Genomic DNA, 12,797 nt, shown 5'->3' with positions numbered 1-12,797 from the left:
TGGCTGCTTTAATGGCTGTTTGCTGTTCCCCTACTCCACTCCACTATTTGACTATGGTGCTGCATCAATCAGTGGCTGGCTCAGGTGCAGCTCTTTCACCTACCTAGGAGGGAGGGCGGAGAGAAGACAAGGAAGGTGAATGAGCTGTTCCAATGTGAAATGCCGGAAACACAGAAACACAGACGACACAAAACAAGAGGTGGCAATGTATTAATTAATTGCATTTAATAAATTAGCTTATTATCACACATGACTGTACAAATGCATTGTCCAACAGGTGTTGAAATAATGGGATTAAAAGGGGAGATCCCATCCGAAAGACAAAAACAATGGCAAACACAAAAAGCACTTTTGGAATCTGATTTTAGTAAACACATAAGGAAAGGGTGCACCGGTTCTGGAAATACTGCAATACCAGGTCAATGCGTGGAGTGGACAGAGCAAGCTCTATTTCCATCTCCCTGTTCTAAAAATCCATTTAATATATGGTCCCCAGATAGGGGACGTATCAGATATTAAACTGATAAGAACAGATACTACACTTGATCTTAGCCAAAAGGCCGAGAAGCGATAACCCGAACGGGCCGCGCGTTGACCGAGCCTGCCCAATACTGCTGTTCACCCCTTGCAGCGATTCAGCCTACTCCTAGGCAATTCCATGGGGCCCTGCAGGCTCACACACACTCACAGCTACTAAGCGGGAGGTGAATAAAGGCCGGAGAGGAAGCAAGACAGGATTTGCTTATTTTGCTTGCACCACAATGCAGTGCTGAAAGAGGAGGACATAAAAACGCCTTCCTGGCAACGCCCAAATGCCCTCCTGCCGTGCAAACACTGGCAGCAGCAGCAGCAGCAGCAGTAAGTGCATGCCCACTGCCACCCCTTCTCCTTTCACACCTTGTATCAGCTTTAATCCAGTCCAGTGCTGCCTGCTGAGCAGCACTGACCAACACTGCCTGGGCCCAGGCTTTTATCTCTGAGGCCCCATTATGATGTCACAAAGCTGGCTCTGGCTCCTGAGGTCTCCACTATGACACGTGCAAAGTTCCGTCTGAACTTTATATAAGACGGTGCGGCTCAGTCAGTCACTCAGTGTTGCCTGAGAGGGCAACACTGCAACAGCCGGCCCCCAGGCTGTCTTTTTTTTGCACAGCTAGTTGCCTCCAGGAGGCCACAAGAGGGAGACAAGGGACTGCAAAATGGAAAATAGGCATCCACCAACTTTACAGACAACTTGTTCTCCTTGCTCCTACAACCTCCATCCTTGCACAGTTTGTTATTCTTCCAGGTAACATAGTAACAAATCCAAATTGCTGCTCTCTTTGTAGGCAAGCAAGGGTTTGTTGCAACTGCAATTCTTACTTCTTCTTGAAATGTAGGGACCACAGTACATTCCATCACATCCATCTAGTGTACACAGGTAGGTCCATTGTGACGGGCGGGCGGGCGGGCGGGCTGGCTGCTTTAATGGCTGTTTGCTGTTCCCCTACTCCACTCCACTATTTGACTATGGTGCTGCATCAATCAGTGGCTGGCTCAGGTGCAGCTCTTTAACCTACCTAGGAGGGAGGGCGGAGAGAAGACAAGGAAGGTGAATGAGCTGTTCCAATGTGAAATGCCGGAAACACAGAAACACAGACGACACAAAACAAGAGGTGGCAATGTATTAATTAATTGCATTTAATAAATTAGCTCATTATCACACATGACTGTACAAATGCATTGTCCAACAGGTGTTGAAATAATGGGATTAAAAGGGGAGATCCCATCCGAAAGACAAAAACAATGGCAAGCACAAAAAGCACTTTTGGAATCTGATTTTAGTAAACACATAAGGAAAGGGTGCACCGGTCCTGGAAATACTGCAATACCAGGTCAATGCGTGGAGTGGACAGAGCAAGCTCTATTTCCATCTCCCTGTTCTAAAAATCCATTTAATATATGGTCCCCAGATAGGGGACGTATCAGATATTAAACTGATAAGAACAGATACTACACTTGATCTTAGCCAAAAGGCCGAGAAGCGATAACCCGAACGTGCCGCGCGTTGACCGAGCCTGCCCAATACTGCTGTTCACCCCTTGCAGCGATTCAGCCTACTCCTAGGCAATTCCATGGGGCCCTGCAGGCTCACACACACTCACAGCTACGCGGGAGGTGAATAAAGGCCGGAGAGGAAGCAAGACAGGATTTGCTTATTTTGCTTGCACCACAATGCAGTGCTGAAAGAGGAGGAATCGACATAAAAACGCCTTCCTGGCAACGCCCAAATGCCCTCCTGCCATGCAAACACTGGCAGCAGCAGCAGCAGCAGCAGTAAGTGCATGCCCACTGCCACCCCTTCTCCTTTCACACCTTGTATCAGCTTTAATCCAGTCCAGTGCTGCCTGCTGAGCAGCACTGACCAACACTGCCTGGGCCCAGGCTTTTATCTCTGAGGCCCTGTAACCCAGCAAAAGGATTGTATGGCATTGAGAAATGGGAGGTTGTGGCCGGCCACTAGAGGGCGCTGTGAGGTTGGTACATCGACAGTGTTTAGTGTGTGGAGTGATATACAAGAGAGGTCTAGTGAGGAAGTGTCTGGAGAGAGGTCGGAGAAGCGCTGGACAGGAAGAGACAGAGACTGGACGGAGAGAGCTGTAGCAAGTAAGGAAGACAATGAGACTCAGATAACTGTAAAAGATAAAGAGCATTCTGGCCAGCAGCAGAGCATAAGTAATGTGAAGTATCAGACACGCATTTACTGGAGTTCCAAGTTAAGGAGATCCGGCTGAGTTAAGAAGAGAGTGTTTAGAGCAAGAAGCTGAAGACGCCATTTTGAGCATAAGGTAGCATAGAGCGATTAACTGCCGGATCATCAGAGAGTGCATTGTATTACATTGCCGGACCTCAAAGATCACATTACACTAAACCTGGAAGCTAAGAGACTTTATTATCCTAAGGCACCGGATAAAGAGAACATATTTTAATCATTACGGATTATAAGAGACTGTGTTATATTGAAGTGCCGGATAAAAGCAGAGACTGTATTGTTTACCGAGCACCAGTTATATTTTGCCTAGAGCTCAAGTTTTTGACTGTTGTCATATTTTCTGCATGTTCAGTAAAGACAAAACGAATATAATCCCGGTGTCAGTAATTATTGTCCTTAAAGTCATATTACAACTTGGCGTAGTCGGCAGGATGGATGCAGATACAATGGACGAGACAACATTATCATCCAGTGTGACCCATCCAATGATACCGGTGGGAGCCCTCTTAAATCATTTGCCAAAGTTTAATGGATCTGATCTATTGTTGGAAGATTGGAGTGAACGGCTGGAAGGAGCGGCACGGCTCTGTAATGTCGCTCCACATTTAAAAGTAGAATTGGCGCTAAGTACCTTAGAAGGAGAAGCTAGGAAAACCGTTTTGTTACAGCCAGCACGACACCGACAAACCTTCGAACAAATTCGGCAGCTATTAGATGATGTGTATGGGGATACGTCCTCTGAGGGCATGATAAGGAAGCGATTCTTTGCCCGCCAGCAGAAAGAAGAAGAGACACTGGCGCAGTTTGCAAATGGATTACAGGAAATAATGGCAATGTTGCAACGTAAAGAAGAACAATCAGCCGGGTCCTTTACCAATGTACACGTAGTATTGCGGGATCAGTTTGTAATAGGTCTCAAGAATCCACCGTTAAGGAGAACTCTGAAGGAAAAGTTAAAGAAAGAACCAGATATGACGATTCATCAATTATTGACGGAAGCTATCGCATTGGAAAAAGAGGAATCGGCCAGCACTGATACGGTGGTCAGGCAAGCAGAAATTGTAACCAAGAAGAACCCCGACATGGAGGCAAGGATGGAGTCATTGGAAGGTGCCATGAGAGAGTTGAAAGCCGCTATTACTAATAAGCCTGACCCTGGAACTCCAGTTCGATACTCACAAGAGAGACAGTCGTTTGCAGATAGGAGGAAGCAAGGTAGGAATGCTCCAGACCCTACCATCTGCTATAATTGTGGCCGAGCAGGACACATTGCTAGAAATTGCATGCGTTCTCACTATCAGAGCAATCGCAGGAATTTAAACTAGAACGACCTGTAGTTGAGGGGCAAACTACAGGGGAGTCCACGGATACATGCCCTGCGTTAGATGCTACAGATATAGTGGGGGAATGTCCCGTCGTCGTAGCAAAATTCAATGGCGTTGAGTTGTCATGTTTAATCGATACTGGATCTCAAGTGACCACTATGGATAAAGTTGTGTTTGAAACTTATTTCCCTTCCTTGTTATGTGAGAAGAGTGACACTTGGATAAGACTCAAGGCAGCTAATAGTTTACCTATCCCTATCCTGGGAGTTATACAAATGGACATTTCAATATGGAATCGTGATTTGAACAAAAAGGGGGTTATCATAGTAGAAAAAGCTATGGACTCTGAAATTCCCGTGATTCTAGGAATGAATATATTGCGGGACTTAGATGGAGTAATGTCACAAGAGCTGGGCCCAAAATACTGGAAACAAATACCCACTCAACGACCTTCTCAAATGGCTTTACAGCGCACTTTAAAACATTGTCGCATTAATGGAGAACTGTTAAATTGGCCTGGAAGGGTAGGACTGGTTAAGATACCAGCCTCTCGAAGTATACAAGTACCAGCAGGCCATGAAATGTTGTTACCTTTGCCAGTGGGTACTAATAAAGTGTTAAAGGGCACCACTGTGTTAATTGAATCAGCTCTGCAGAAAGAAGGAGTAGCCGTGGCCCGGTCGATATGCAAGGTACAGGCTGGACAAGTATTATTACGAGTGGTTAATATCACGAAACAAAATGTAACCTTATTTCCCCGGAAACTAGTAGCTGAAGTGTTTCCGGTGAGGGAGGAACAAGTGGAAAGCCGTTCAGATTGGCAAGTGAGTTATCCTTGTGAAAGTGTAGCTGTGGTTACAGTGTGTCGAGCCACCACTCAAGCTAATGACACCATTGGGAGGCGATTACTGGAGCAAATACCTTTAGAAGGAACGGATTTGACTACCAGACAAATAGATGAAGTGGCGGGAGTGTTAGGAGAGCACTCCAAGGCTTTTTCCAAGAATGAAGCAGACTTTGGGTTGACAACAACTTTAGAACATGAAATACATACGGGAAATGCTCACCCGGTACGAGAACGATACCGTACCATTCCGCCCGCTTTTTATCAAGAAGCCAAAGTGTTGCTAAAACGCATGCTAGACAGTCATGTTATCCGACCCAGTAAAAGTCCATGGGCTTCTCCCATAGTATTAGTAAAGAAGAAAGATGGAAGCTTGCGGTTCTGTGTAGATTACCGGCGATTGAATGCCTGCACCGTCAGAGATGCATACCCTTTACCACGAATAGAAGACTCTTTGCTGGCTTTGGGTAAGGCCAAATACTTCTCTACCCTGGATTTGGCCAGTGGGTACTGGCAAGTACCAGTTGCAGAAGAAGATCGAGAAAAAACTGCATTCATCACCCCTATGGGGTTATACGAATTTTTGAGGATGCCGTTCGGTCTAACCAATGCACCAGCTACATTTCAGCGCTTGATGGAAGTTTGTTTGGGAGATTTAAACTTTGAATGTTTGCTCATCTACCTAGATGACATCATTATCTTCTCAGCCACTTTCACAGAACATTTGGAAAGATTGAAAGTGGTACTTACGCGTATCGAAGAACATGGTCTAAAACTAAAACCGGGCAAATGTCACTTGTTTAAAGAAAGAATTGAGTACCTGGGACACGTGGTTACTAGAGACGGTGTACAACCAATGGATGCCAAAGTACGAGCCGTGCAACAATGGCCGGTACCAAAGACAGTAACAGAGCTTAGAAGTTTCCTAGGACTGATTGGATATTACAGACGGTTCATACAGAATTTTGCTAAGGTGGCTGCTCCCCTATATGTGTTACTGAATGGAACCAAACCGGGAGTCGATCATAAGAGAAGTATCACTTGGGGAATAGAGGCTGAACAAGCCTTCCAAGAGTTAAAAAGACGACTAACTGGTGCTCCTGTCTTGGCGTATGCAGATTACTCTCTACCATTTGTTTTGTGTACCGATGGAAGTTTAAAAGGATTAGGAGCTGTTCTTTCTCAAGTGCAGAATGGACGGGAACGTGTCATTGCTTATGCCAGTCGGACGCTGAGAGATGGGGAAAAGAATCCGGACAACTATAGCTCATTCCGGTTGGAACTTTTGGCAGTCGTATGGGCGGTTACCGAGCGATTTGCAGATATCTTGCTGGGCGCAGAGTGTGTGTTATGGACTGACAATAATCCATTGGTTCATTTAGACTCGGCCAAATTGGGTGCTATGGAGCAACGTTGGCGAGCACGACTTAGCAAATTTAAATTTACTGTGAAGTACCGCCCAGGACGAGCTAATGGGAATGCAGATGCCCTGTCCCGTAATCCAGTAGATTTGCCTGAAGGACTGACTGAAGAGGAGTTAGAGGAAACAGAGACTCCTAATTTCCTTGCCAATGAAGTACATGATCAGATGCCAGGTGAGAATATTCAAAGTGCTCCGGTGCATACTGGGGAGCCCATAAGAGAAACCATCGATCAATGGACTGCTGAAGAATGGAAGAAACAGCAGTTGCAAGATATTCAAATTCGGACTGTAAGAAGATGGGTGCTAGAGAGATACCGACCCAATCAACGAGAGCGATTGCGATTGTCTGGAGTGGGACAGAGAATATATCGCCAACGAGATAGATTGGCAGTAAAACAAGGGATATTGTACCGCCGAGTATTCCTACCGACCATGGAAGGACCCGTCTGGCAAGCTGTGTTGCCGGAGCGAGAGTTAGAAAGTACGGTTAAGTGGATGCATGAGAAAAAGGGGCATTACGGTCCTGAAAAGACTTTCCGTTGGTTGCAACAATTCTACTATCATCCTTTGCTGTTTGCAGTGGCACAGAAAGTGTGTCAGAACTGTAGAAATTGCACCCTGGCCAGAGCGGCTGAACAACAAGCTCCGGTGGGGCATATACAGACGCATTATCCATTACAGTTGGTCATGATGGACTATTTGACAGTAGATGAGTCTTTACAAGGGTACAGATATTTATTGGTTGTGATAGACCACTTCACCAAATTCACAGTGGCCGTACCTACCAGAGATCAAACGGCTGAATCTGCGGCACAGGGATTGTGGACTCATTTCATCTTACCCTATGGATGTCCTTCACAGCTTCACTCTGATCAAGGAGCTTGTTTTGAGGGGCGAGTAATAGAAGAATTATGCAGATTGTACCAGATTAAAAAGACCCGCACGACCCCGTATCACCCTCAAGGGAACGGGGCCTGTGAAAGGATGAATCGGACCATATTGCAGTTGTTGCGAACACTGGAGAAACAAAAAAAAGAGAGATGGCCTGACTACATTGCAGAATTAATCTGGATCTATAATAACACTGTACATGCCACTACTGGATATTCTCCTTTTCTGTTAATGTTCGGAAGAAATGGACGATGTCCCCTAAATTTAATGATGCCTATCCCGGAAGAACAAGAAGAGTGGATTCCGCAGACCTGGATGTGGGGTCATCGACGCAAGGTACAAGAAATGTATAATTTAGTGGCGCAGAGACTGGGGCCTCATGATCTTACAGTAAATCAGAAATTGAAGGAACTACCTTTGCAAGTGGGTGATAGAGTAATCGTGCGAAACCAGGGTGCAAGAAGAGCAGGAAAGCTGCAATGGAAGTGGGAAACCTTGGCGTATGAGGTGGTGCGTCAGCCCAATCCATATATTCCTGTATTTGTGATCAAGCCGGAGGGTAGTAGTGGCCCTTTGAAAACCGTACACAGAAATATGCTGAGACCCTGCACATTTATAAGTCGTGAACCAGAAGCAAACACTGGAGATCCTCCTGTTGCAACACCCGTTCCCATAGATGAAGGTTGGTGGAGTCCGCCGGTTCAAGTACCAGAGAGACAAGAAAGTACCAGTGAAGTACAAGAAGAGAATGTTACTCCTGTGGAAGAAGAGTTGTCACAGGTACGTCATTCTCAGCGATCCAATTTTGGAAGACTTCCTTCTAGGTTTGAAGGATTTGTGACGCCACAGCAAGTTGCCGGGACGGCAACTGATAAACCTGGGGGAAAAGATGTAACCCAGCAAAAGGATTGTATGGCATTGAGAAATGGGAGGTTGTGGCCGGCCACTAGAGGGCGCTGTGAGGTTGGTACATCGACAGTGTTTAGTGTGTGGAGTGATATACAAGAGAGGTCTAGTGAGGAAGTGTCTGGAGAGAGGTCGGAGAAGCGCTGGACAGGAAGAGACAGAGACTGGACGGAGAGAGCTGTAGCAAGTAAGGAAGACAATGAGACTCAGATAACTGTAAAAGATAAAGAGCATTCTGGCCAGCAGCAGAGCATAAGTAATGTGAAGTATCAGACACGCATTTACTGGAGTTCCAAGTTAAGGAGATCCGGCTGAGTTAAGAAGAGAGTGTTTAGAGCAAGAAGCTGAAGACGCCATTTTGAGCATAAGGTAGCATAGAGCGATTAACTGCCGGATCATCAGAGAGTGCATTGTATTACATTGCCGGACCTCAAAGATCACATTACACTAAACCTGGAAGCTAAGAGACTTTATTATCCTAAGGCACCGGATAAAGAGAACATATTTTAATCATTACGGATTATAAGAGACTGTGTTATATTGAAGTGCCGGATAAAAGCAAAGACTGTATTGTTTACCGAGCACCAGTTATATTTTGCCTAGAGCTCAAGTTTTTGACTGTTGTCATATTTTCTGCATGTTCAGTAAAGACAAAACGAATATAATCCCGGTGTCAGTAATTATTGTCCTTAAAGTCATATTACAGCCCCATTATGATGTCAGAAAGCTGGCTCTGGCTCCTGAGGTCTCCACTATGACACATGCAAAGTTCCGTCTGAACTTTATATAAGACGGTGCGGCTCAGTCAGTCACTCAGTGTTGCCTGAGAGGGCAACACTGCAACAGCCGGCCCCCAGGCTGTCTTTTTTTTGCACAGCTAGTTGCCACCAGGAGGCCACAAGAGGGAGACAAGGGACTGCAAAATGGAAAATAGGCATCCACCAACTTTACAGACAACTTGTTCTCCTTGCTCCTAGAACCTCCATCCTTGCACAGTTTGTTATTCTTCCAGGTAACATAGTAACAAATCCAAATTGCTGCTCTCTTTGTAGGCAAGCAAGGGTTTGTTGCAACTGCAATTCTTACTTCTTCTTGAAATGTAGGGACCACAGTACATTCCATCACATCCATCTAGTGTACACAGGTAGGTCCATTGTGACGGGCGGGCGGGCGGGCGGGCTGGCGGGCTGGCTGCTTTAATGGCTGTTTGCTGTTCCCCTACTCCACTCCACTATTTGACTATGGTGCTGCATCAATCAGTGGCTGGCTCAGGTGCAGCTCTTTAACCTACCTAGGAGGGAGGGCGGAGAGAAGACAAGGAAGGTGAATGAGCTGTTCCAATGTGAAATGCCGGAAACACAGAAACACAGACGACACAAAACAAGAGGTGGCAATGTATTAATTAATTGCATTTAATAAATTAGCTCATTATCACACATGACTGTACAAATGCATTGTCCAACAGGTGTTGAAATAATGGGATTAAAAGGGGAGATCCCATCCGAAAGACAAAAACAATGGCAAACACAAAAAGCACTTTTGGAATCTGATTTTAGTAAACACATAAGGAAAGGGTGCACCGGTCCTGGAAATACTGCAATACCAGGTCAATGCGTGGAGTGGACAGAGCAAGCTCTATTTCCATCTCCCTGTTCTAAAAATCCATTTAATATATGGTCCCCAGATAGGGGACGTATCAGATATTAAACTGATAAGAACAGATACTACACTTGATCTTAGCCAAAAGGCCGAGAAGCGATAACCCGAACGTGCCACGCGTTTTGCTTCTTTTGCTTGCACCACAATGCAGTGCTGAAAGAGGAGGAATCGACATAAAAACGCCTTCCTGGCAACGCCCAAATGCCCTCCTGCCGTGCACACACTGGCAGCAGCAAAAGCAGCAGCAGCAGTAAGTGCATGCCCACTGCCACCCCTTCTCCTTTCACACCTTGTATCAGCTTTAATCCAGTCCAGTGCTGCCTGCTGAGCAGCACTGACCAACACTGCCTGGGCCCAGGCTTTTATCTCTGAGGCCCCATTATGATGTCAGAAAGCTGGCTCTGGCTCCTGAGGTCTCCACTATGACACGTGCAAAGTTCCGTCTGAACTTTATATAAGACGGTGCGGCTCAGTCAGTCACTCAGTGTTGCCTGAGAGGGCAACACTGCAACAGCCGGCCCCCAGGCTGTCTTTTTTTTGCACAGCTAGTTGCCTCCAGGAGGCCACAAGAGGGAGACAAGGGACTGCAAAATGGAAAATAGGCATCCACCAACTTTACAGACAACTTGTTCTCCTTGCTCCTACAACCTCCATCCTTGCACAGTTTGTTATTCTTCCAGGTAACATAGTAACAAATCCAAATTGCTGCTCTCTTTGTAGGCAAGCAAGGGTTTGTTGCAACTGCAATTCTTACTTCTTCTTGAAATGTAGGGACCACAGTACATTCCATCACATCCATCTAGTGTACACAGGTAGGTCCATTGTGACGGGCGGGCGGGCGGGCTGGCTGCTTTAATGGCTGTTTGCTGTTCCCCTACTCCACTCCACTATTTGACTATGGTGCTGCATCAATCAGTGGCTGGCTCAGGTGCAGCTCTTTAACCTACCTAGGAGGGAGGGCGGAGAGAAGTCAAGGAAGGTGAATGAGCTGTTCCAATGTGAAATGCCGGAAACACAGAAACACAGACGACACAAAACAAGAGGTGGCAATGTATTAATTAATTGCATTTAATAAATTAGCTCATTATCACACATGACTGTACAAATGCATTGTCCAACAGGTGTTGAAATAATGGGATTAAAAGGGGAGATCCCATCCGAAAGACAAAAACAATGGCAAACACAAAAAGCACTTTTGGAATCTGATTTTAGTAAACACATAAGGAAAGGGTGCACCGGTCCTGGAAATACTGCAATACCAGGTCAATGCGTGGAGTGGACAGAGCAAGCTCTATTTCCATCTCCCTGTTCTAAAAATCCATTTAATATATGGTCCCCAGATAGGGGACGTATCAGATATTAAACTGATAAGAACAGATACTACACTTGATCTTAGCCAAAAGGCCGAGAAGCGATAACCCGAACGTGCCGCGCGTTTTGCTTCTTTTGCTTGCACCACAATGCAGTGCTGAAAGAGGAGGAATCAACATAAAAACGCCTTCCTGGCAACGCCCAAATGCCCTCCTGCCGTGCAAACACTGGCAGCAGCAGCAGCAGCAGCAGTAAGTGCATGCCCACTGCCACCCCTTCTCCTTTCACACCTTGCATCAGCTTTAATCCAGTCCAGTGCTGCCTGCTGAGCAGCACTGACCAACACTGCCTGGGCCCAGGCTTTTATCTCTGAGGCCCCATTATGATGTCAGAAAGCTGGCTCTGGCTCCTGAGGTCTCCACTATGACACGTGCAAAGTTCCGTCTGAACTTTATATAAGACGGTGCGGCTCAGTCAGTCACTCAGTGTTGCCTGAGAGGGCAACACTGCAACAGCCGGCCCCCAGGCTGTCTTTTTTTTGCACAGCTAGTTGCCTCCAGGAGGCCACAAGAGGGAGACAAGGGACTGCAAAATGGAAAATAGGCATCCACCAACTTTACAGACAACTTGTTCTCCTTGCTCCTACAACCTCCATCCTTGCACAGTTTGTTATTCTTCCAGGTAACATAGTAACAAATCCAAATTGCTGCTCTCTTTGTAGGCAAGCAAGGGTTTGTTGCAACTGCAATTCTTACTTCTTCTTGAAATGTAGGGACCACAGTACATTCCATCACATCCATCTAGTGTACACAGGTAGGTCCATTGTGACGGGCGGGCGGGCGGGCTGGCTGCTTTAATGGCTGTTTGCTGTTCCCCTACTCCACTCCACTATTTGACTATGGTGCTGCATCAATCAGTGGCTGGCTCAGGTGCAGCTCTTTAACCTACCTAGGAGGGAGGGCGGAGAGAAGACAAGGAAGGTGAATGAGCTGTTCCAATGTGAAATGCCGGAAACACAGAAACACAGACGACACAAAACAAGAGGTGGCAATGTATTAATTAATTGCATTTAATAAATTAGCTCATTATCACACATGACTGTACAAATGCATTGTCCAACAGGTGTTGAAATAATGGGATTAAAAGGGGAGATCCCATCCGAAAGACAAAAACAATGGCAAACACAAAAAGCACTTTTGGAATCTGATTTTAGTAAACACATAAGGAAAGGGTGCACCGGTCCTGGAAATACTGCAATACCAGGTCAATGCGTGGAGTGGACAGAGCAAGCTCTATTTCCATCTCCCTGTTCTAAAAATCCATTTAATATATGGTCCCCAGATAGGGGACGTATCAGATATTAAACTGATAAGAACAGATACTACACTTGATCTTAGCCAAAAGGCCGAGAAGCGATAACCCGAACGGGCCGCGCGTTGACCGAGCCTGCCCAATACTGCTGTTCACCCCTTGCAGCGATTCAGCCTACTCCTAGGCAATTCCATGGGGCCCTGCAGGCTCACACACACTCACAGCTACTAAGCGGGAGGTGAATAAAGGCCGGAGAGGAAGCAAGACAGGATTTGCTTCTTTTGCTTGCACCACAATGCAGTGCTGAAAGAGGAGGAATCGACATAAAAACGCCTTCCTGGCAACGCCCAAATGCCCTCCTGCCGTGCAAACACT

The 12,797-nt window shown here is 46.2% G+C and overlaps 5 non-coding genes across 5 annotated transcripts; all 5 read right to left on the bottom strand.

The window, feature by feature from the left end:
- Positions 1 to 381: 381 nt before the first annotated feature.
- On the bottom strand, positions 382 to 572 carry LOC142698916 (U2 spliceosomal RNA). Its single transcript, XR_012865839.1, has one exon. It is a non-coding gene; the product is annotated as a U2 spliceosomal RNA (small nuclear RNA).
- A 1,265-nt stretch (positions 573 to 1,837) lies between these two features.
- LOC142698945 (U2 spliceosomal RNA) lies at positions 1,838 to 2,028 on the bottom strand. The gene has a single exon (XR_012865864.1). It is a non-coding gene; the product is annotated as a U2 spliceosomal RNA (small nuclear RNA).
- A 7,682-nt stretch (positions 2,029 to 9,710) lies between these two features.
- On the bottom strand, positions 9,711 to 9,901 carry LOC142698944 (U2 spliceosomal RNA). Its single transcript, XR_012865863.1, has one exon. It is a non-coding gene; the product is annotated as a U2 spliceosomal RNA (small nuclear RNA).
- Positions 9,902 to 11,025: 1,124 nt separating this feature from the next.
- On the bottom strand, positions 11,026 to 11,216 carry LOC142698943 (U2 spliceosomal RNA). Its single transcript, XR_012865862.1, has one exon. It is a non-coding gene; the product is annotated as a U2 spliceosomal RNA (small nuclear RNA).
- Positions 11,217 to 12,337: 1,121 nt separating this feature from the next.
- Positions 12,338 to 12,528, bottom strand: LOC142698941 (U2 spliceosomal RNA). The gene has a single exon (XR_012865861.1). It is a non-coding gene; the product is annotated as a U2 spliceosomal RNA (small nuclear RNA).
- Positions 12,529 to 12,797: the final 269 nt, after the last annotated feature.

The sequence above is a fragment of the Rhinoderma darwinii genome, unplaced genomic scaffold (assembly GCF_050947455.1).
Source record: "Rhinoderma darwinii isolate aRhiDar2 unplaced genomic scaffold, aRhiDar2.hap1 Scaffold_1058, whole genome shotgun sequence".
NCBI lineage: Eukaryota > Metazoa > Chordata > Amphibia > Anura > Rhinodermatidae > Rhinoderma > Rhinoderma darwinii.
The sequence above is the reverse complement of the archived record's forward strand: the minus strand, read 5'-3'. Positions and strand labels throughout refer to the sequence as shown.